Below are 24,234 nucleotides of genomic sequence, written 5' to 3' on the forward strand. Positions count from 1 at the left end.
CCCTATCCTCAGCGATGATCGAGCCGAATATCAACCTTACCCTTCACGAGAGCCGTGTTGCTAAACAGCTGGATCCTTCTCTGGCCACGGACTCCAAACCGCCTGCGCCCGTTCCTATCGAATCTGATTGGTCACCGATCAGGGAGTTTACCTCTGCGGATATTTTTCAGCACTCGCCCTTCGGCGACATACTGAACTCATTAAGGTCTCTCTCCTTGTCAGGAGGATCCTGGCCGAACTATGTCCAGTAGGATTGGGATGCGGATGACGAAGAAATTCGCCGCCCACCCACCACCCACTTAGTAGCCACTGTCGACGACTTAACTGACATGCTCGATTTCGACTCCGAAGACATCGACGGTATGGACGACGATGCGGGAGACGAAGAGGAACCACTGCCCACAGGGCACTAGACAGACACCTCATCATACGATATATACATGGTGGACACACCCAAAGAAGGCAATGGCGACGAGACAACGGAGGATGACCCCTCCAAAAAGCAACCCAAGCGTCGGTGTCAGCGGCGCCGCTCTAAGTCCCGCCAAGGCAAAAGAAGGCTCCAACAGCAGCACGACGGCGTGGTGGTGATGGAGTGGCAGTTCTCCGGCAGGACTTCAGCAAGCTCACGCGGAGGAGGAGAGGTGTTGGGGAGGGGAGGGGCTGCGCCTTGGATGTGGTCTACAGCCCTCCCCTCGCCCCTCTATTTATAGGAAGAAGGGGGAAGAGGGCCGGCCCCTCTAGATGAGATCTAGAGGGGGCGGCGGCCAAGGGGAGGGGGCTTGCCCCCCAAGCAAAGGGGGGCGCCCCCCTTTAGGGTTCCCCCCAAACCCTAGGCGCATGGGCCCTAGGGGGAATGGCGCCCAGCCCACTAGGGGCTGGTTCCTTTCCACCTACAGCCCATAAGGCCCTCCGGGGCAGGTGGACCCTCCCGGTGGACCCCCGAAACCCCTCTGGTGGTCCCGGTACAATAGCGGTATACCCCCGAATATTTCCAGTGACCGTATGATGACTTCCCATATATAAATCTTCACCTCCGGACTATTCTAGAACTCCTCGTGACGTCCGAGATCTCATCCGGGACTCCAAAAAACATTCGGTAATCACGTACAAATCTTCCTAATAACCCTAGCGTCATCGAACCTTAAGTGTGTAGACCCTACGGGTTCGGGAACCATGTACACATGACCGAGACAACTCTCCGGCCAATAACCAACAGCGGGATTTGGATACCCATGTTGTCTCCCACATTTTCCATGATGATCTCATCGGATGAACCACGATGTCGAGGATTCAAGCAATCCCGTATACAATTCCCTTTGTCAATCGGTACGTTACTTGCCCGAGATTTGATCGTCGGTATCCCAATACCTCGTTCAATCTCGTTACCGGCGAGTCACTTTACTCGTTGAGTAACACATCATCCCGTGACCAACCCTTAGTCACATTGAGCTCATTACGACGATGTCTTACCAAGTGGGCCCAGAGATACCTCTCCGTCATACGGAGCGACAAATTCTAGTCTCGATTCGTGCCAACCCAACAGACACTTTCAGAGATACCCGTAGTGCACCTTTATAGTCACCCAGTTACGTTGTGACGTTTGGCACACCCAAAGTATTCCTATAGTATCCGGGAGTTGCACAATCTCATGGTCTAAGGAAAATATACTTGACATTAGAAAAGCTTTAGCAGACGAACTACACGATCTTGCGCTATGCTTAGGATTGGGTCTTGTCCATCACATCATTCTCCTAATGATGTGATCCCGTTATCAATGACATCCAATGTCCATGGTCAGGAAACCGTAACCATCTATTGATCAACGAGCTAGTCAACTAGAGGCTCACTAGGGACATGTTGTGGTCTATGTATTCACACGTGTATTACGATTTCCGGATAACACAATTATAGCATGAACAATAGACAATTATCATGAACAAGGAAATATAATAATAATCATTTTATTATTGTCTCTAGGGCATATTTCCAACAGTCTCCCACTTGCACTAGAGTGAATAATCTAGTTACATTGTGATTAATCGAACACCCATAGAGTTCTGGTGTTGATCATGTTTTGCTCGAGGAAGAGGTTTAGTCAACGGATCTGCGACATTCAGGTCCGTACGCACTTTACAAATATCTATATCTCCATTTTGAACATTTTCACGAATGGAGTTGAAGCGACGCTTGATATGCCTGGTCTTCTTGTGAAACCTGGGCTCCTTGGCAAGGGCAATAGCTCCAGTGTTGTCACAGAAGAGAGTCATCGGGCCCGATGCTTTGGGAATAACTCCTAGGTCGGCAATGAACTCCTTCATCCAGATTGCTTCTTGTGCTGCCTCCGAGGCTGCCATGTACTCCGCTTCACATGTAGATCCCGCCACGACGCTTTGCTTGCAACTACACCAGCTGACTGCCCCACCATTCAACATATACACGTATCCGGTTTGTGACTCAGAGTCATCCAGATCTGTGTCGAAGCTAGCATCGACGTAACCCTTTACGACGAGCACTTTGTCACCTCCATGGACGAGAAACATATCCTTAGTCCTTTTTAGGTACTTCAGGATATTCTTGACCGCTGTCCAGTGTTCCATGCCGGGATTACTTTGGTACCTTCCTACCAAACTCACGGCAAGTTTTACATCAGGTCTGGTACACAACATGGCATACATAATAGACCCTATGGCCGAGGCATAGGGGACGACACTCATCTTTTCTCTATCTTCTGTCGTGGTCGGGCATTGAGCCGTGCTCAATCTCATAACTTGCAATACAGGCAAGATCCCCTTCTTGGACTGATCCATATTGAACTTCTTCAATATCTTGTCAAGGTACGTACTTTGTGAAAGACCAATGAGGCATATCGATCTATCTCTATAGATCTTGATGCCTAATATATAAGCAGCTTCTCCAAGGTCCTTCATTGAAAAACACTTGTTCAAGTAGGCCTTTATGCTTTCCAAGAACTCTATATCATTTCCCATCAATAGTATGTCATCCACATATAATATGAGAAATGCTACAGAGCTCCCACTCACTTTCTTGTAAACACAGGCTTCTCCATAAGTCTGTGTAAACCCAAACGCTTTGATCATCTCATCAAATCGAATGTTCCAACTCCGAGAGGCTTGCACCAGCCCATAGATTAAGCGTTGGAGCTTGCACACCTTGTCAGCATTTTTAGGATCGACAAAACCTTCCAGCTGCATCATATACAATTCTTCTTTTAGGAAACCATTAAGGAATGCTATTTTGATGTCCATTTTCCATATCTCATAATCATAGAATGCGGCGATTGCTAACATGATTCGGACGAACTTCAGCTTCGCTACGGGTGAGAAAGTCTCATCGTAGTCAACCCCTTGAACTTGTCGATAACCCTTAGCGACAAGCCGAGCCTTATAGATGGTCACATTACCATCCGGGTCTATCTTCTTCTTAAAGATCCATTTATTTTCTATGGCTCGCTGATCATCGGGCAAGTTAGTCAAAGTCCATACTTCATTTTCATACATGGATCCTATCTCGGATTTCATGGCTTCTAGCCATTTGTCGGAATCTGGGTCCGCCATCGCTTCTTCATAATTCGAAGGTTCACCATTGTCTAACAACATGATTTCCAGGATAGGGTTGCCGTACCACTCTGGTGCAAAACGTGTCCTTGTGGACCTACAAAGTTTTGTAGCAACTTGATCTGAAGTTTCATGATCATCATCATTAACTTCCTCTCTAGTCGGTGCAAGCACCTCAGGAACATTTTCTTGAGCTATGCCACTCTCTGGTTCAAGAGGCAATACTTCATCAAGTTCCACTTTCCTCCCACTTACTTCTTTCGAGAGAAACTCTTTCTCTAGAAAGGATCCATTCTTGGCAACAAAGATCTTGCCTTCGGATCTGAGGTAGAAGGTATACCCAATAGTTTCTTTAGGGTATCCTATGAAGACGCATTTTTCGGTTCGAGCTTTTCAGGTTGAAGTTCCTTGACATAAGCATCGCATCCCCAAACTTTCAGAAATGACAACTTAGGTTTCTTACCAAACCACAATTCATACAGTGTCATCTCAAAGGATTTCGACGGAGCCCTATTTAAAGTGAATGCGGCAGTCTCTATAGCATAACCCCAAAATGACAGCGGTAGATCGGTAAGAGACATCATAGATCGTACCATATCCAATAGAGTGCGATTACGACGTTTAGACACACCATTACGCTGAGGTGTTCCAGGCGGCGTGAGTTGTGAAACAATTCTGCATTTCCTTAAGTGTGTGCCAAATTCGTGAGTCAAATATTCTCCCCCCACGATCTGATCGTAAGAACTTGATTTTCCTGTCACGTTGATTCTCAACCTCACTCTAAAATTCCTTGAACTTTTCAAAGGTCTCAGACTTGTGTTTCATTAAGTAGACATACCCGTATCTACTCAAGTCATCAGTGAGGGTGAGAACATAATGATAGCCATCGCGAGCCTCAACACTCATTGGACCGCACACATCAGTATGTATGATTTCCAATAAGTTGATTGCTCGCTCCATTGTTCCGGAGAACGGAGTCTTGGTCATTTTTCCCATGAGGCATGGTTCGCACATGTCAAATGATTCATAATCAAGAGACTCCAAAAGTCCATCTGCATGGAGTTTCTTCATGCGTTTGACACCAATGTGACCAAGGCGGCAGTGCCACAAGTATGTGGGACTATCATTATCAACCTTACATCTTTTGGCATTCACACTATGAATATGTGTAACATCACGTTCGAGATTGAATAAGAATAAGCCATTGACCAGTGAGGCATGACCATAAAACATGTCTCTCATGTAAATAGAACAACCATTATTCTCAGATTTAAATGAGTAGCCATCTCGCATTAAACGAGATCCAGATACAATGTTCATGCTCAAAGCTGGTACTAAATAACAATTATTGAGGTTTAAAACTAATCCCATAGGTAAATGTAGAGGTAGCGTGCCGACGGCGATCACATCGACCTTGGAACGATTCCCAACGCGCATCGTCACCTCGTCCTTTGCCAGTCTCCGTTTATTCCACAGTTCCTGTTTTGAGTTACAAATATGAGCAACTGCACCGGTATCAAATACCCAGGAGCTACTACGAGCGCTGGTTAGGTACACATAAATAACATGTATATCACATATACCTTTGGCATTGTCGGCCTTCTTATCCGCTAAGTACTTGGGGCAGTTCCACTTCCAGTGATCGTTTCCCTTTCAATAAAAGCACTCGGTCTCAGGCTTGGGTCCATTCTTTGGCTTCTTCCCGGCAGTTTGCTTACCGGGCGCGGCAACTCCCTTGCCATCCTTATTGAACTTCTTTTTACCTTTCCTTTCTTGAACTTAGTGGTTTTATTCACCATCAACAGTTGATGTTCCTTTTTGATTTCCACCTCCGCTGATTTCAGCATTGAATATACCTCAGGAATGGTCTTTTCCATCCCCTGCATATTGAAGTTCATCACAAAGCTCTTGTAGCTAGGTGGGAGCGGCTGAAGGATTCTGTCAATGACCGCATCATCCGGGAGATTAACTCCCAGCTGAGACAAGCAGTTGTGCAACCTAGACATTTTGAGTATGTGCTCCCTGATGGAACTATTCTCCTCCATCTTACAACTGTAGAACTTGTCGGAGACTTCATATCTCTCGACCCGGGCATGAGCTTGGAAAACCATTTTCAGCTCTTGGAACATCTCATATGCTCCGTGTTGCTCAAAATGCTTTTGGAGCCCCGGTTCTAAGCTGTAAAGTATGCCGCACTGAACCAGGGAGTAATCATCACTACACGTCTGCCAAGCGTTCATAACGTCTTGTTCTACTGGGAAAACAGGTGCGTCACCTAGTGGTGCATCAAGGACATATGCTTTCCTGGCAGCTATGAGGATAATCCACAGGTTACGGACCCAGTCCGTGTAGTTGCTGCCATCGTCTTTCAGCTTGGTTTTCTCTAGGAACGCATTGAAGTTGAGGGCAACATTAGCGTGGGCCATTTGATCTACAAGACATATTGCAAAGAATTTTAGACTATGTTCATGATAATTAAGTTCATCTAATCAAATTATTTAATGAACTCCCACTCAGATAGACATCTCTCTAGTCATCTAAGTGATACATGATCCGATTCAACTAGGCCATGTCCGATCATCACGTGAGACGGACTAGTCATCATCGGTGAACATCTTCATGTTGATCTATCTTCTATACGACTCATGTTCGACCTTTCGGTCTTCCGTGTTCCGAGGCCATGTCTGTACATGCTAGGCTCGTCAAGTCAACCTAAGTGTATTGCGTGTGTAAATATGGCTTACACCCATTGTATGCGAACATTAGAACCTATCACACCCGATCATCACATGGTGCTTCGGAACAACGGACCTAAGCAACGGTGCACAGTTAGGGGTAACACTTTCTTGAAACTATTGCGAGGGATCATCTTATTTATGCTACTGTCGTTCTAAGCAAATAAGATGTAAAACATGATAAACATCACATGCAATCAAATAGTGACATGATATGACCAATATCATTTTGCTCCTTTTGATCTCCATCTTTGGGGCGCCATGATCATCATTGTCACCGGCATGACACCATGACCTCCATCATCATGATTTCCATCATTGTGTCTTCATTAAGTTGTCTTGCCAACTATTACTTCTACTACTATGGCTAACGGTTAGCAATAAAGTAAAGTAATTACATGACGTTTATGTTGACACGCAGGTCATAAATAAGTTAAGACAACTCCTATGCACTACTAGGAAAAAGGCTACTAGCAGCGCGGGTAAAATGCTACTAGCAGCGCGGGTACTCGCACTACTAGTATCGCGCTACAGCTAAAAGTTAGTAGCAGCGCGGGTGCACCCGCGCTACTACTAACCTAACTACTAGTAGCGCTCACTTATATCCCATGCTACTACTAACCTAACTACCAGTAGCGCTCATTTCTTATTTCCCACGCTACTACTAACCTAACTACTAGTAGCGCTCATTTGTTTCCCACGCTACTACTAATAATTTAGGAATTAAAAAAATAAAAGTTAGATGTAGTATTCATGGATGGCAATACGTCCAGTGCAAACCAAACCAACGTCACATAACATTCTCAAGATTCCATTTAACTTCAGACACACACAATGATCATCGAAAGGTGGGTACCTTCCCTGGTGTTCCATCACCAACCTAAACAGACAACTTCCCTAGATGTATCTACCAAGGCTCGGAGCTTAGACGCCGGTGGACCCGAATCCTCCCTCCCCCGGACGATGGCATCGAGGTTCACCACCTCGGCGACCTCCGGCGTCGAAATCACCTGGACAATCATCTACGCGACATGGCCACCAGCTTCACGGAGAAGTCCGCCTCTGAGTGGTTGAAGAGCACATCGCCCACCGGCTGCGCTAGTCAGCGTCGATCACCCCTGCGCCCATGTCGAGAAAGTGAAAACTTGTTAGTACGCAAATTGCATCAGTTCAACTAAATGGTATATACCAATTCACAAGACCCATTAATTAAGTTAAGATTCTTTCTCATCTAGCAATTTAAAGGGGCTCATGCCGAAAATATATGCTTAATTCCTCACTGGCTATTCAAACTAAATGGTCCAAGAACTTTGGGACAATCAACAACCTTTCTGCTTGATCTCCGGTAGCTACTTTGGATTCAACAAGAAAAGGAACATTCATTTGAACTGAAAAGAACAAGCAGGCAAGCATGCTATCAATCTTCTGGCTTGAATTTCACAAAATGCACCTGTCAAGTGTACTCTAACAATCGACGTGTCCCATCTCCTCATGATTAAGGACTCTAGCTGAGCCGACAACATGGAGCAAGATGTAGTCGTTTCTGAGCATGAACCCTTGGCTGTCATCAATGAACCTACAACATCCATCATGCCCATTGTAAAATATGTTAGTTTCAGAACAGCCTCTAAAATTTTCATGTTGTAACTTTATTTTAATACCACCTCTAACAGGGCCTAATCTCCCATATCAAAATACTGTACCCAGGAACATATATTTCGGGACAGCAAACTAAATTGATGGCTGCTCTCAAACTGTACATCCAAACGAAACAAATAAATACTCTAAAGAAACCTTGGAACTTTATCTAAAACTTATGTAAAGGGGCCAACTCAAAATTATAAGCCTAGCTAACTCATTTTTCAGATCTAAGCTTGTTGTCCAAATTGGACAGTGCAATTTTTAACTGAACCAAGTTCAGTTTACAGCCATGATGCAGAACTAGATGCTAAAACTAACACCTTGTAGGGAGAGGCGATGCACCATTTTTACCTCGAATCAAAGGCTTCGCATATGCTCTTTGGCCAAATAAATAGATGATACCTCCCTTAACAGTATCCATGCCATGATGCAGAACTAGTGTTTCCAAATTTTGCCAAATCACCACTCGAGCATTTCTAGAGGAAATTAATTGATTCTCTACATAGCATCTGCCCTATAATAGCTATGAACATGGGTTACTTGCTGTCAAGAGAGACCCGATGGTAGGGTTGCAAAAACAGAGGAGGAGCTACTCTGTTTCGGGCAACAATAATGCCTTTTAGTTTAGCATTTTTCAGGTATGTGACAAGACAAGATAGGTAGTTAGTGGTGAGTGCCACGGTGAAGGGCCATGCAGCACATGACTGAAACTGAGATTGGAATACTATTAGCATTATTTCCTCATGATGATTCAGAACTGAAAATGTGAGCAATTACTGTGCACTCAAAGAAGTTTAGTTTGAGTGGCCACCAGAAATTAGAAATGGTTCCATGAATGCAACAAATGTTAATAACTAGCTATAAGACAAAACATGGCTTGAATTATAATAGACAGACCATATTCAGAATGCACCAGTAATTAACATTAAATCCAGATTCTTAAAGCCTGTGGTTAATCGATACTTCTTTGTGTTGGAGGGACTGTAGTTTAGCAACTTGTTCTCAAGTATGCAATGTTTCCAAGTGGCTAAAAAGCAAAGCAAAAGGCAAAGCCAGCTTTGACTCCAGCAACTATAACAACATTCGATAGCTAGAGTCACAACCAAGGAAGACAAGATCAACTAGCCATAGTCCTGTACCAACCAAATATATATTATTACATCAAGTAGGCACTTAGATGCTCAGCTTTAGGTAATGGGATTTCATGACATCATGAAGAACCACATACCACATACTTAAGAAGGTGCCAATAAAGAATGCACCAATAATTGACACCTCAAATAAAGAATGTGCCAGTAATTAAGATCCAGATCATAAAGCCTGGTGAATCGACTTATTTGGAGGATTTAGCAACTTGATACACTAATCTTGGATATAAAATTTCCAGCCCCAAAGTAGCTCCAATTAAAGGAGCTCATTTTGCAGAATATTAGAGATGGCATTTTAAAAACAGTGAAAAACAACAGCATACAAATTTGACTTATATTGTATCCATAAAGAAGGTGTGCTATAGTACCTACAGTGGGCTCTCCCCAGGATGGATTGGATTCTAAATAGGAACAGTATTAGGAACTAGCTCACAGCTGAGAGATAGAGAGAGATATCGACCTTTTGCAGGGAGTCGTGGTGGTAGGAGTAGATGACCGAACCGTTGAGGCTGATGTTGATGTCCCCCACGGAGCGCTACTGCTGCATCCAAATCGAACAAAAAAATTATACACTGTCGGTGATGATCCAACTTTAGGAAGTAAGGCACATGATACACCTACAGCAGTAAAATTAACTGACTGAATCAAGTCAAGTTGCGTGTGTTGTTTCTACTGTGTCCAACTCCAAATCTACATTAGGAACTGATCAGGATTGGTGATGCTTAGAAATGGATGAATCTGCATGTCTCAATTTTGGCATGCCAAACAAAGAGTGATGCATATATTCATTCGTCTGAACGTACGAGTGCAAAGTCAAGTCTGCTGCAATTACTAGTGGCTCTCCCTAATCAGAATGGATTGGGTTCCTATGCCTAATCATCTTGGCATTTCCGCAAGTGTCAAATTTTCCTATTGTCTCCAACCAAAGGAAAATATCAAACTTTTCTCCTCTCATCTTGTCTCTGAAGAAAGGTTCAGTTTTATTGACTTGTCCTCTCTAATGTTTCTGTAGCAAGCAAATTTGATGACCCATGAGCGAAGCAAAAGGAAGAGGGGAGTGAGTACCTTGGCTCGACGACTGCGCGACGGAGCTGCATCTCCACGGCCTCCGGTGCCGGTGCCGATGCCGTGCTTGTGGGGGTGGATCCAGAGCTCGCTTGCTTGGACAGGGAGCAGAGGAAGGGTGGCGTCCTCCCGAGAGAGAGAGAGAGCCTGAAGACAATACTAGCTAGTGACAAGCATGTTTCGTCGATTCTGTCGCGCTTCAGTCTCCTCTCATCACAGGGCAACATGAAGCCGACGCAGCAGAAGCAGAAGTAGCAGGTGCAGACAAGAAGTTTGCGAGGAAGTTGCCACGCTCGTAGAAGAACTCTGCCTTCTCCACCTTGGTGTCTTCATCGACCTATATATCATCACAGGGTTGCAGGTCACTTATCTTTGAACAAAACCAATAATACACCATTAATTACTACCAAATGAACTTACGTTGAAGACATCCATGGGCGGGGCCCTTGACGCCCTCGCGCGCGAGCTTGGCCTCCTCAGCCAGGTTGACGATGGTGTTGACGGCCGTGTCGCCCCTGCTCTTCCCCACCACGTCCTCCGATGCCATCCCCTCGCCCGCGTCCGCCTCCCCTCTTGCCCTCCCGGATCGCGCGCGGCGGCGACGATGACGGCGGCCTCCCCTCGCCACGCCTCGGAGGAAGATGCAGGGGAGAAGGAGAGGGAGAGGCTGGGGATCGCCGGTGGGGAGGTCGCCGGGGTGGTGGGCGGCGGCAGCGTGGGATGGGAGGGAGACGAGGGGTGAATCGGGAGAAGAGAGGAGGTGGAAGGGAGGCTGGCGGTGGAGGGGATCTGGATCGAGGGTTGGGTGTTTTTTTCCGAGACAAACAGTGGTGGACTGGTGGGTGGAGTGGGACGGTTGGTGGGGTGGATCGGGGGTGGGTGGTGTGGAAATGTACTAGTAGCGTGGGCATACGACCTGCGCTACAGCTATTCACAAAGTAGTAGCGCAGATTTATAATCCTCGCTACTACTATGGCATGTCCGGGGGGGCACGGCAGAGACCACTTAGTAGTAGCGAGGGTTAAAAATACGCGCTACTACTATCAACTTAGTAGTAGCGAGGGGTAAAAACCCACGCTAGTAGTAAGTAGCAGTAGCGAGGGGTATAAACCCACGCTACTAGTAAGCGTCTGTGTATAAGATTTTTCCTAGTAGTGATGGCTCCTGCCGATTGTCATACTCATCGACATGCAAGTCGTGATTCCTATTACAAGAACATGATCAATCTCATACATCACATATATCATTCATCACATCCTTTTGGCCATATCACATCACACGACATATGCTGCAAAAACAAGTTAGACGTCCTCTAATTGTTGTTGCAAGTTTTTACGTGGCTGTTATAGGTTTCTAGCAAGAACGTTTCTTACCTACGCCAAAACCACAACGTGATATGCCAATTTCTATTTACCCTTCATAAGGACCCTTTTCATCGAATCTGATCCGACTAAAGTGGGAGAGACAGACACCCGCTAGCCACCTTATGCAACTAGTGCATGTCAGTCAGTGGAACCAGTCTCACGTAAGCGTACGTGTAAGGTCGGTCCGGGCTGCTTCATCCCACGATGCCGCCGAATCAAGATAAGACTAGTAACGGCAAGTAAATTAACAAAATCGACGCCCACAACAACTTGTGTTCTACTCGTGCATAGAAACTACGCATAGACCTAGCTCATGATGCCACTGTTGGGGATCGTTGCAGAAATTAAAAAAAATTCCACGCATCACCAAGATCAATCTATGGAGTAACTAGCAATGAGAGGGGGTGCATCTTCATACAATTGAAGATCGCGAGTCAGAAGCATTGGAAGAACGCGGTTGGAGGAGTCATACACGTAGCGATTCAGATCGCAGCCGAATCCGATCTAAGCACCGAACAACGGTGCCTCCGCGTTCAACACACGTGCAGCCCGGTGACGTCTCCCGCACCTTGATCCAGCAAGGAGGAGGGAGAGGTTGAGGAAGAAGGCTCCAACAGCAGCACGACGGCGTGGTGGTGATGGAGTGGCAGTTCTCCGACAGGGCTTCGCGAAGCTCACGCGGAGGAGGAGAGGTGTTGGGGAGGGGAGGGGCTGCGCCTTGGATGTGGTGCTGCAGCCCTCCCCTCGCCCCTCTATTTATAGGGAGAAGGGGGAAGGGGGCCGGCCCCTCTAGATGAGATCTAGAGGGGGGCAGCGGCCAAGGGGGAGGGGCTTGCCCCCCAAGCAAAGGGGGGGCCTTTAGGGTTCCCCCCAAACCCTAGGCGCATGGGCCCTAGGGGGAATGGCACCCAGCCCACTAGGGGCTGGTTCCCTTCCACCTACGGCCCATAAGGCCCTCCGGGGCAGGTGGACCCTCCCAGTGGACCCCCGGAACCCCTCCGGTGGTCCCGGTACAATACCGGTATACCCCCGAATATTTCCGGTGACCGTATGATGACTTCCCATATATAACTCTTCACCTCCGGACTATTCCGGAACTCCTCGTGACGTCCGGGATCTCATCCGGGACTCCAAACAACATTCAGTAATCACATACAAATCTTCCTAATAACCCTAGCGTCATCGAACCTTAAGTGTGTAGACCCTACGGGTTCGGGAACCATGCAGATATGACCGAGACAACTCTCCGGCCAATAACCAATAGCGGGATCTGGATACCCATGTTGGCTCCCACATGTTCCATGATGATCTCATCGGATGAACCACGATGTCGAGGATTCAAGCAATACCGTATACAATTCCCTTTGTCAATCGGTACGTTACTTGCCCGAGATTCGATCGTCGGAATCCCAATACCTCGTTCAATCTCGTTACCGGCAAGTCACTTTACTCGTTGCGTAACACATCATCCCGTGACCAACCCTTAGTCACATTGAGCTCATTATGATGACGTCTTACCGAGTGGGCCCAAAGATACCTCTCCGTCATACGGAGCGACAAATCCCAGTCTCGATTCGTGCCAACCCAATAGACACTTACAGAGATACCCGTAGTGCACCTTTATAGTCACCCAGTTACGTTGTGACGTTTGGCACACCCAAAGTATTCCTACAGTATCCGGGAGTTGCACAATCTCATGGTCTAAGGAAACTGACATGAGAAAAGCTTTAGCAGACGAACTACACGATCTTGCGCTATGCTTAGGATTGGGTCTTGTCCATCACATCATTCTCCTAATGATGTGATCCCATTATCAATGACATCCAGTGTACATGGTCAGGAAACCGTAACCATCTATTGATCAACGAGCTAGTCAACTAGAGGCTCACTAGGGACATGTTGTGGTCTATGTATTCACACATGTATTACGATTTCCGGATAACACAATTATAGCATGAACAATAGACAATTATCATAAACAAGGAAATATAATAATAACCATTTTATTATTGCCTCTAGGGCATATTTCCAACACCTGAAAAGTCCCCAGCTAGTAACATTTGTTTCAAAGAATGATAGGTACCATATAGTGTACGGCATGGTTGTAGATCTAACAATAGATATTGCAGATGACTCTGGAGAGAATCCGGAGGACCAGCATGTCGTACGACAGTTAAAGGCTGGCGAACGCGTGCTGACTAAGGTCATGCGGGAGAAAAGCAATCTCCAAGAAGCGAATACCAAGCTGAGCGTGGAACTGAAAGATGTTCGAGCCCAGCTTGCGGACTCCGTGAAGGAGAATAAGCAGCTTCGACGCGACATTTTCAGTAAGTGCTTGAACGAACCCTTAAAAGAGTACGGCGGAGAAGCGGGCTAATAGAGTTATGTCTGCAGGTATGCTGACGGGCCGTCCCGCGGAGGAGATGCCCGGGTCTGCGGGTGATCTTCTACCCGAGCTCTCACAACTGCACGAACAAGTTCGGCAGGTGATGCAAGGTATTGCCCAAGCCTTGTGGCCATCCGTCTCCCTCCCAGCAGGCATTGGAGAGCTTGCGGAGAAGCTCAAGGGAGCACAGCGGCGCTTCCGATTATGGAAGATATCAGCATGCCGTCAAGGTGACAGAGAAGCCTGGGCCATGGTGAAGACGCGGTATACCAAGGCTGATCCAAACCACATGGCCGAGGTCGGACCTGTGCGGCCCGATGGGAAAGAGATCCCCGTTAGCTTAGTGTATGGGCAAGTAGAATTAGCCGCAAAGTATTCCCAATAGGATTGTAAGCTAGGCAGCCTGTTGGATGGTATAGAAGAGTAATTTAGTCAGTCTACATGACTATGTAATTAAAGTGACATGTATAATGCCTTCTAGCCGGACTGTAAATCATTTGTCATGGCGGACCTTTTAGCTTCAGCCTTGGGACCCGATAGTCCGGAGTGTATCCGAATACCCGCTCAGTTATATAAGAACCAGGGTATGCATGGAAACTAGGCATAGGGGTCATTAGTGCTTGAACAGACAAGTACCCAACTAGTTATGTTATATTACATGGGTAGTAAGAAACATCTTCCAGGGAGAATAGTTCCGTTAAGGGTTCCTTTCCCTGGGTATGCATGCCCTAAAGTGCATGTCCGGACTGCGAGAGGAGACGTAGGCAAAAACATCTGGGGGCACATATGGAAAATAAATAAAAATCATCTTTTGTTCACCGACCGAATATTCCCTTAAGAACGCTAGCTTTCGGCTTCACCCAGTCTGAGGTACACATCCGGCTGACCCGGCAGTAACAATCGCAGAGGTACTCCCCTTATGCCCTAGCCGAATTAATAGGAACGTAGGGCATAAATACAAGAGCCAGGCAACCCAGCTTGGCCAAAACTAAGTCATATCGATGCATATAATGGCAAAGAAAAGGTACATGCGGAAGAATAACACATGTGCGGGGCATGAAGCCCAGATAAATAATTAAGCTTCTGTGTAAGAAGCCCCCAGGTATAATGAGCGCGGTTAGCGCGTCAATAGTGTGCAAGCAAGGCACAAGTTGGCCCTTGAAGGCCTTGAGAAAGAATAAAAGAAAGAAAGAGAAAAAGACAGATAATGTATATGAAAAAATGGACAAAGGAAGGAGACGAACATAGAGTCCGGCACTAGGCGTAGAATCTTCGGAGCCTGGCTGCGTTCCATGGGTTCGGCTCAAGTCGATTATTCGATGCATCCCGCAGACGGTACGCTCCACCGGTCAGAACTTGGTCAATAATGAAGGGACCTTGCCATTTGGGCTCCAGCTTGGTCTTTTTCTTCTTCGGTAGGCGTAGAACTAGCTCGCCAATGTTATAAGTTTTGGCCCGTACTTCTCTGCTTTGGTATCTACGAGCTTGTTGCTGATAGAATGCGGAACGGGCTTTTGCCACGTCGTGCTCCTCCTCCAGGGTGTCCAGACTGTCCTGCCGATCGAGCTCGGCTTCTCTTTCTTCGTACATGCGCACTCGAGGTGAGTCATGAATTATGTCGCAGGGCAGAACCGCCTCTGCGCCGTACACCATAAAGAAGGGTGTGTATCCGGTAGTACGATTTGGCGTGGTCCGCAGCCCCCAGAGTATGGAGTCGAGCTCCTCTACCCAGTGTGTGTTAGACTCCTTTAAGGACCGCACTAATCTGGGTTTGACGCCGCTCATGATAAGACCATTTGCTCACTCAACTTGGCCGTTAGTTTGTGGGTGATAGACAGAGGCATACTCGAGCTTAATGCCCATGTTGCTGCACCAGAGTTTTACCTCGTCAGCCATGACGTTCGTGCCGTTGTTAGTGATGATGCTGTGGGGGACGCCATAACGGTGTACAACCCCGGATATGAAGTCTATCACCGGTCCGGATTCGGCCATTTTAACAGGTTTGGCTTCTATCCATTTGGTGAATTTATCCACCATGACCGGTAAGTATATTTTCTTATGGGTTCCCCCTTTAAGGGATCCAACCATGTCAAGCCCCCAGACCGCGAAGGGCTAGGTAATGGGGATTGTTTGGAGGGTGATGGGTGGCATGTGGCTTTGGTTTGCAAAAAGCTGGCAACCGACGCAGCGTTGGACCAAGTCCTGTGCATCTACCCGGGCCGTCGGCCAATAAAAACTTGTACGGAAGGCCTTGCTTACAAGGGCCCGGGCTGCGGCATGGTGGCCGCCGAGTTCGGCGTGAATTTCTGCCAAAAACTTCCGCCCTTCCTCTTCGGAGATGCACCTTTGAAGGACTCCGGTAGTGCTTTTTTTATACAGCTGTCCCTCATGGACCCTGTAGGCTTTAGATCGCCGCACTATGCAGCGTGCCTCATTTTGGTTCTCGGGAAGTTCCTGCCTAGTTAGGTAGGCCAGGAATGGTTCTGTCCACGGGGTGATGATGGCCATTATTACGTGGGCTGAAGGTGTTATTTCGGTGGCAGAGCCTCCGACTATGTCAGAGTGTTCGGTATCGGGCATTTTGGTCGGGTCCGGACTATTGTTACCGGTGTCCCCTTCCCATACCACGGATGGCTTAAACAACCTCTCCAAAAAGATGTTGGGGGGACCGCATCGCGTTTTGCGCCGATGCGGGCGAGGATATCTGCCGCCTGATTGTTTTCCCGAGCCACATGGTGAAATTCGAGCCCCTCGAACCGAGCTGACATCTTTTGGACGGCGTTGCGATAGGCCGCCATCTTTGGATCCTTGGCATCGAAGTCTCCATTTATTTGGGATATTGCAAGGTTCGAATCCCCACACACCTCCAGGCGTTGAATGCCCATGGAAACTGCCATCTGAAGACCATGTAATAGGGCTTCGTATTCGGTTGCGTTGTTGGAGTCTGTATACAGTATCTGTAATATGTTTTGAACTGTATCTCCGGTTGGGGACGTCAGGACGACGCCAGCCCCCAGACCAGCCAACATTTTGGAGCCGTCGAAGTGCATGATCCAATTGGAGTATGCATCGTACTCTTTAGGGAGTTCGTCTTCCGTCTATTCGGCGACAAAGTCGGCCAATACTTGCGATTTAATGGTTCGTCGGGGTTTGTATGTTATGTCGAACGGGAGGAGCTCAATGGCCCATTTGGCAATCCGGCCCGTGGCGTCGTGGTTGTTTATAATATCATTAAGTGGCACTTCTGAGGCTACTGTAATTGAACACTCTTGAAAGTAGTGTCACAGCTTCCGGGATGCCATGAATACCGCATAGGCTATCTTTTGATAATGTGGGTACCGTGATTTGCATGGAGTGAGGACAGTGGATACATAATATACCGGCTTTTGAAGGGGGAATTTATGTCCGTCCGTTTCTCGTTCGACGACGAGCACTGCACTTACAACCTGATGAGTTGCCGCAATGTACAACAGCATTGGTTCGCCGATGTTTGGCGCGGCCAGGATTGGCTTGGTTGCCAGTATGGCTTTTATTTCTTCCAATCCGGCTGTGGAAGCGTCCGTCCACTCAAAGTGTTCGGTGCGCCGAAGGAGGCGATAAAGGGGTAATGTCTTTTCTTCTAAGCGAGAGATAAAGCGGCTTAGAGCCGCCACACATCCGGTTAATTTCTGGATTTGTTTGAGGTCCGTTGGGATAGCCAACTGTGATAGAGCTCGGATTTTGGCCGGATTTGCTTCAATTCCTCTACTGGAGACAATGAAACCCAGGAGCTTTCCGGCTGGTACACCGAAAACGCATTTTTCCGGATTGAGCTTGATGTCGTATGTTCGGAGGTTGTAGAATGTGAGCCTCAAGTCGTCTATTAGATACTCGACGTGTTTGGTTTTGACAACCACATCATCTACGTATGCCTCTACTGTTTTGCCGATCTGTTTCTCCAGACATGTCTGAATCATGCGCTGATATGTTGCACCGGCGTTTTTGAGCCCAAAAGGCATTGTGTTGAAACAGAAGGGGCCGTATGGTGTGATAAATGCCGTTGCGGCTTGGTCGGACTCCGCCATCTTGATTTGGTGGTAGCCGGAGTATGCGTCGAGGAAACACAATGAATCGTGTCCTGCGGTAGCATCGATAATTTGATCGATGCGGGGGAGGGGGAAGGGATCCTTTGGGCAAGCCTTGTTGAGGTCCTTGAAATCGACACATAGGCGCCTGGATTTGTCCTTCTTTGGTACCATCACCAGGTTTGCTAGCCAGTCCGGGTGTTTTATTTCTCTAATGAATCCAGCCTCCAATAACTTGGCTAGTTCCTCTCCCATAGCTTGTCTCTTAGGTTCAGAGAAACGCCGAAGAGTTTGCTTGACCGGCTTGAATCCCTGTAGAATATTAAGACTGTGCTCGGCCAGCCTACGTGGGATTCCTGGCATGTCTGAGGGGTGCCAGGCGAATATGTCCCAATTCTCGCGCAGGAACTCTCGTAGTGCAACGTCCACAGCGGGGTTTAACTATGCCCCGATGGAGGCTGTTTTTGTAGGGTCCGTTGGGTGGACTTGGAATTTGACTATTTCGTTCGCTGGTTTAAAAGAGGTGGACTTGGATCTCTTGTCAAGTATCACGTCGCCCCTGTCCACTATGGAGCATAGCGCAGTTAATTCCTCGGCCGAAAGGGCTTCGGATAATGCTTCGAGGGCCAATGCGGCTGTTTTTTTTCGGCGCGGAGTGCTGTGTCCGGATCACTAGCGAGAGTGATGATTCCGTTGGGCCCGGGCATTTTGAGCTTCATGTACCCGTAATGGGGTATGGCTTGGAAGATCGTGAACGCCTCCCGCCCTAAAAGGGTGTGGTATCCGCTACTGAACGGGGCCACTTGGAATGTAATTTCTTCGGACCTATAGTTCTCCGGTGTGCCGAATACCACATCTAGTGTGATTTTCCCAGCACATCGTGCTTCCTGACTGGGGATGATTCCTCTGAAGGTTGTGCTGCTTCGCTCAATGCGGTTCCAGTCTATTTCCATTTTTTGAAGAGTTTCCTCATAGATGAGGTTTAATCCACTGCCGCCGTCCATGAGTACTTTGGTGAGTCGAAAGCCGTCCACAATTGGACTGAGGACCAGTGCAGCTGGTGCTTGGGCTGTTCGGAATTTAGGTTCGTCACTGGCATTGAAGGTAATAGCCGTGTCACTCCATGGATTTATTGCTGCCACGTGACAGATTTCAGCAAGGCTGCGGAGTGTTCGCTTGCGCCTATTATTTGATGCGAAGGTTTCAAAGACTGTTAATACCGTATTGTTATCCCCGGGATGGTGCTCTGTGGCATCTGGGATGAGAAGATCCTCACCACTTTTGGCCACCTGCCGGAGTACCCAACATGCTCTAAGGTTGTGTGTTGGTATGGTATCCGCTGTACTATGAATTTTGCAGGGTCTGTTGAGCCATCCCTCCAATACGGTTCCACGCCCTGTAGAGGGTTTTTGCTTCTTTGTAATTAACTTGGGTGTCTTATGATAGTGCACCCTTTTACTTCGGACTAGGTGTATATTTGGAGCCGGATTATCCCAAAATTTCATTTCGGTTTTCCAGGCGCTTTCCATCGCACAGTACTTTCGTACTATGGACGCCAAGTTAGCGAAGCGTGATATGTCACGGCGACTTATGGCATTAAGGATTCCCTTGTCCGTGCAATTATTGCAGAAAAATGAGACTGCGTCTTCCTCGCGACAGTCCTTAACCTTGTTCATCACAAGGAGGAATCTGGCCCAATAATGATGTACTGTTTCCTAGGGCGCTTACCTGATGTGGGAAAGATCATTTATGTTTGGGTGAATGGGTGGATTTGAGTTCTAACCCTTACCCGATCTGAGACCCAGGGGCCGAGGAGTTTCCAATCTTGGAAGTTCGGGTTTCGGGATGTTGCCCGATAAGTCTGGCCCGCCGCCTGACTCTAGGTTCAGGTCTTGGGTGATGTCCTCCCGTAAACGGGTATCTGACTCGGAGAGCTCAGGAATCCGGACATAGTTAGTCCTCAAGATAGAGGAAGAATCGCCGCATTGTTCCTCCACCACCGCAATATGATGGGTGACCGGTGGAGAGTTAATGTCCCTTTGATCGAGTTTAAGCCCAATCTGATCATAGTCCGTAGCGACTCCCAAGGCGGAGATGCGATCCAAGAGCTCGTTTAGGGATGGGAGCTCCATTGGATCCATCTGCTCAGCAAATTCTGAGCCGACCTGGAGGTTGTTTTCGATGACCCGAGAAGTCATCGTCGGTGCAGCAGCCAAACGGGCGATCATGATGAAACTGCCTAGTCGGAGAGTTTGGCCGACAGCCAGGGCTCCCCCGGAGGTAATGTTTTTTTAACAACGAGACGAGGCATCCTTCCTTATGGTGACGGCACGGTGGAACTCTCAATGAAAGCACCAATGTCGGTGTCAAAACCGACGGATCTCGGGTAGGGGGTCCCGAACTGTGCGTCTAGGCGGATGGTAACAGGAGACGGGGAACATGATGTTTTTACCCAGGTTCGGGCCCTCTCGATGGAGGTAAAACCCTACTCCTGCTTGATTGATCTTGATGATATGAGTATTACAAGAGTTGATCTACCACGAGATCGAAGAGGCTAAACCCTAGAAGCTAGCCTATGGTATGATTGTTGTTGTTGGTCCCACCGACTAAACCCTCCGGTTTATATAGACATCAGAGGGGGATAGGGTTATATAGAGTCGGTTACAAGGAGATCTACATATCCGTACTGCTAAGATTGCCTTCCACGCCAAGGAGGGTCCCATCCGGACACGGGACGAAGTCTTCAATCTTGTATCTTCATAGTACAACAGTCCGACCAAAGGATATAGTCCGGCTGTCCGGATACCCCCTAATCCAGGACTCCCTCACATATGGTTACAATCAATAAGCATTTCTCCTTTGGATTCATCTGTACTAGTTTTCTTAGGGAACTTTTCATCCACTCCAACCTCTTGTGAAGAAGGCTACATTTTTCTAGAATGTAATCAAATGCCCATGTTAATCATGTCAGATCGAAGATGGCATGTTAGTGCATTTTACAAATCCTGCAAACCAAATAGCTAGGCCTGTAGTAATGTTCAAAACTGCATGTAGGCACTAACATGTTTTCTTCTTTTGCAGATAAGATTAGGCCCAGTGGTGGATAATGTGATACAATATAACAATCACGTCGAATGCCTAGATCTGCATCTCTCAGAAATTACTTTGAACTCCTAGCGAGGGACCATACCGGAGATTATATTCGCCAGGTTCTTTGTTCTCAGAGCAAGGGTGCAGAAGGATATGAGGTTTGCCCTACATTTATTTCGCAAAAATGAATGGTCTGTTGATCAGCACCGGCGCCTGCGTGTAGCGACCAGACCTCAACCAGTCTGATCTCTGTGCTTCGGTGTCATCCCTGGATCAGTAATGCTGACACCACACAGTACTCGGAGGATTTATAACAGAGTAGCAATCACACACTTATTACATCGAGAGTCTCAAAAGAGAACGTATTACAATAAATATGGCTTAAGGCCATCTAATAATGATAACAACGGAAGGCTTGGAAGATAAGTGAGTCCATCAACTCCAACGGCATCACTGAGTATAGAACCACGACCTAAAAACTCCTTAATCGTCGTCTGAAAAGTCTGCAACATTAACGTTACAGCCCGAAACGGGCCAGTACATGGAATATGCTGGCAAGGTAACACATAGAGAGTAATGGAATGAAACTGCTATACTATATGCATATTTGGCTGGTGGAAAGCTCTATGGTTACAGTTTTGCGTAAAGCCAATTTTTCCCTACTACCAAGGAATAAATTTTATTTAACTATCATGGTAGTTGTTAAACATTGAGAATGGTTGACAGCATCCTCAATCCCAATTAAGCATCATCATTAAACAAAACCCAACAAAATTAATTTAGAGTAACATGTTGAGATTCACATGATAATCCAGGTACTAGATACTCAAAACGTCCATAACCGGGGACACGGCTAACCATGATTAGTTTATTACACTCTGCAGAGGTTTGTGCACTTTTCCCCACAAGACTCGATCGCCTCCGTTTGGTTTCTCGCACTACATGGTGTTTGAGAAGACGGATGACCGAGACATAGTCTTTCAGAAGCGCTAGCACCTTACGATCGGGTAGACCGTACCACCTACATCCCCTGCATCTGCTAGTCTACCACTGTAAGAGTTCGCATGACTTAGTCAACTATGCTAGAGCCCATAATAGCTTGTGGCTGCACACGGAAGTTTCTAGTATGAATAGTCTCATGATCCCTTTGAGCCTGGGTGGCGGTCCATAAAGAAAAACAGGCAAATCCTGGAATACCCAGGTACCTCAATCCACCCAGATGTGTGTTTAAGTTGCCACCTTAGATAAACCATTAATTAACAAACTCACATCTGTCATGGATATCACTCACCCAATCCACGTCTACTAGCCTAGCATGGCATAATAGGCAAACATAGAAGTAACTCCCAAAGGTTTCATAATAAAACAGGTAATAGGTTCTACTTCAACTACTTCCCATCCCACAATTTAATTAGATCCTAATCATGCAATGTGTGAGGATTGATCTAATGCAATAAAACTGGGTAGTAGAAAAGGTATGATCAAAGTGTTACTTGCCTTGCTGATGATCCGCGAAACCTAGAGATTCGAAGTAACAGGCGGCGCACTCCGGGTATTCTATCGCAGACAAACAAACAAGCATACAGTAAGTACTCACCTAATGCACAGGTAAAAGTCAAATAAGAGATCTAACCAGAAAGTTCAACTTAAGAACTCCGGTTGGCAAAAAGAATCAAATCAAACGAAGCAACGAAAGTCAAACGGCGAAGAAAACAACTTCGTTCTACTAATCTGGATCTAAGGCAATTTTTAGTGTAGCAAAAACTTGTTTAAGTTGGTTAAACGGATAGAGGGTTTCGAGACAAAACTCCAGGCGCTTGAATTGCCTGATTCCGATAAACAAGCGAAAAGTTATACTAAAACGAAAATCGGATCAGGAATCGCGATCAGAAAAATCGCGGATTTAATCCGAGAAAAAGAAAAATGACGAATGTTCGCTAGAACGAACGAACGGACGAACGCTCGCTATTTAAATAAATCGGAAAACCGATCTATTAAAAAAGCCGAAACTCAAAAAACCAATGAAAACTGAACGGTTTTTCGAAGAAAAAATAACGACGTGGATTTTGAGGCGACCTCGGCGGCGAGTCGGCGATGCGGCGGCGCGGCAGCTCCGGCGACGGCAGGCGGCGGCGCGGCATCGGCGACAGGCGGTGGCGGGGCGGCTAGGGTTCGGGGGCGCGGGTGGCTGGGCCTTGGCTCGCTCCCCCCGGCTTATAAAGCCTAGCGGGCCGGTGTCCCGGTCGGACACGGCCCATAGGACAGTTCGTTTTTTTTAAATAATTACGCGCAGAAGAAAAATAAAAAGAAATACTAAATAGACTCCAAAAATCCTGAAATAAATTTTCCCGGGCTTCTAAAATCAAGCCGCACAAGGTGAACATTTATTTGGGGCCTAAATGCAATTTTGAAAAATGCACATTTTTCCTAAATTCAAATAAAATAACGAAAAACTCCGAAATAAAATCTTATTTGATTTTATTATTAAATCCTCAATATTTCTTTATTTTGGGAAAGTCATTTTATTCCCTCTCATATTTTTGTAACAGAAATAATTGATGATAAAATAATTAAAATCAAATGATCCTATTCTCAAAATTTGAGCAAACTCAAATATGAAAATAATGAAATCCCCAACTCTCTCTGTGGGTCCTTGAGTTGCGTAGAATTTCTAGGATCAAACCAAAAGCAAAAAAAATATGATATGCAATGATGATTTAATGTATAACATTCCAAATTGAAAATTTGGGATGTTACAAACATACCCCCCTTAAGATGAATCTCGCCCTCGAGATTCAGGTTGGCTAGAAAATAGGTGAGGGTGGTCCTTGAGCAAATCTTCCTCTGGCTCCCAGGTGGCTTCATCCTCTGTGTGGTGGCTCCACTGAACCTTGCAAAACTTGATAACCTTGCTGCGAGTGACTCGGCTGGCAAACTCGAGAATCTTAACTAGTTTCTCCTCATAGGTCAAATCGTTATCCAACTGAATTGTTTCCAATGGCATTGTGTCGCTCAAGGGTATGTCAGCCATCTCTGCGTGGCACTTCTTCAACTGAGAAACGTGGAACACATTATGAACTCCTGACAATCCTTCGGGAAATTCCAACTTGTATGCCACTTCTCCCATATGCTCCAAAACTCGATATGGTCCTACAAATCGTGG

The sequence above is a fragment of the Triticum urartu genome, chromosome 1 (assembly GCF_003073215.2).
Source record: "Triticum urartu cultivar G1812 chromosome 1, Tu2.1, whole genome shotgun sequence".
In the NCBI taxonomy this organism is placed as follows: Eukaryota; Viridiplantae; Streptophyta; class Magnoliopsida; order Poales; family Poaceae; genus Triticum; species Triticum urartu.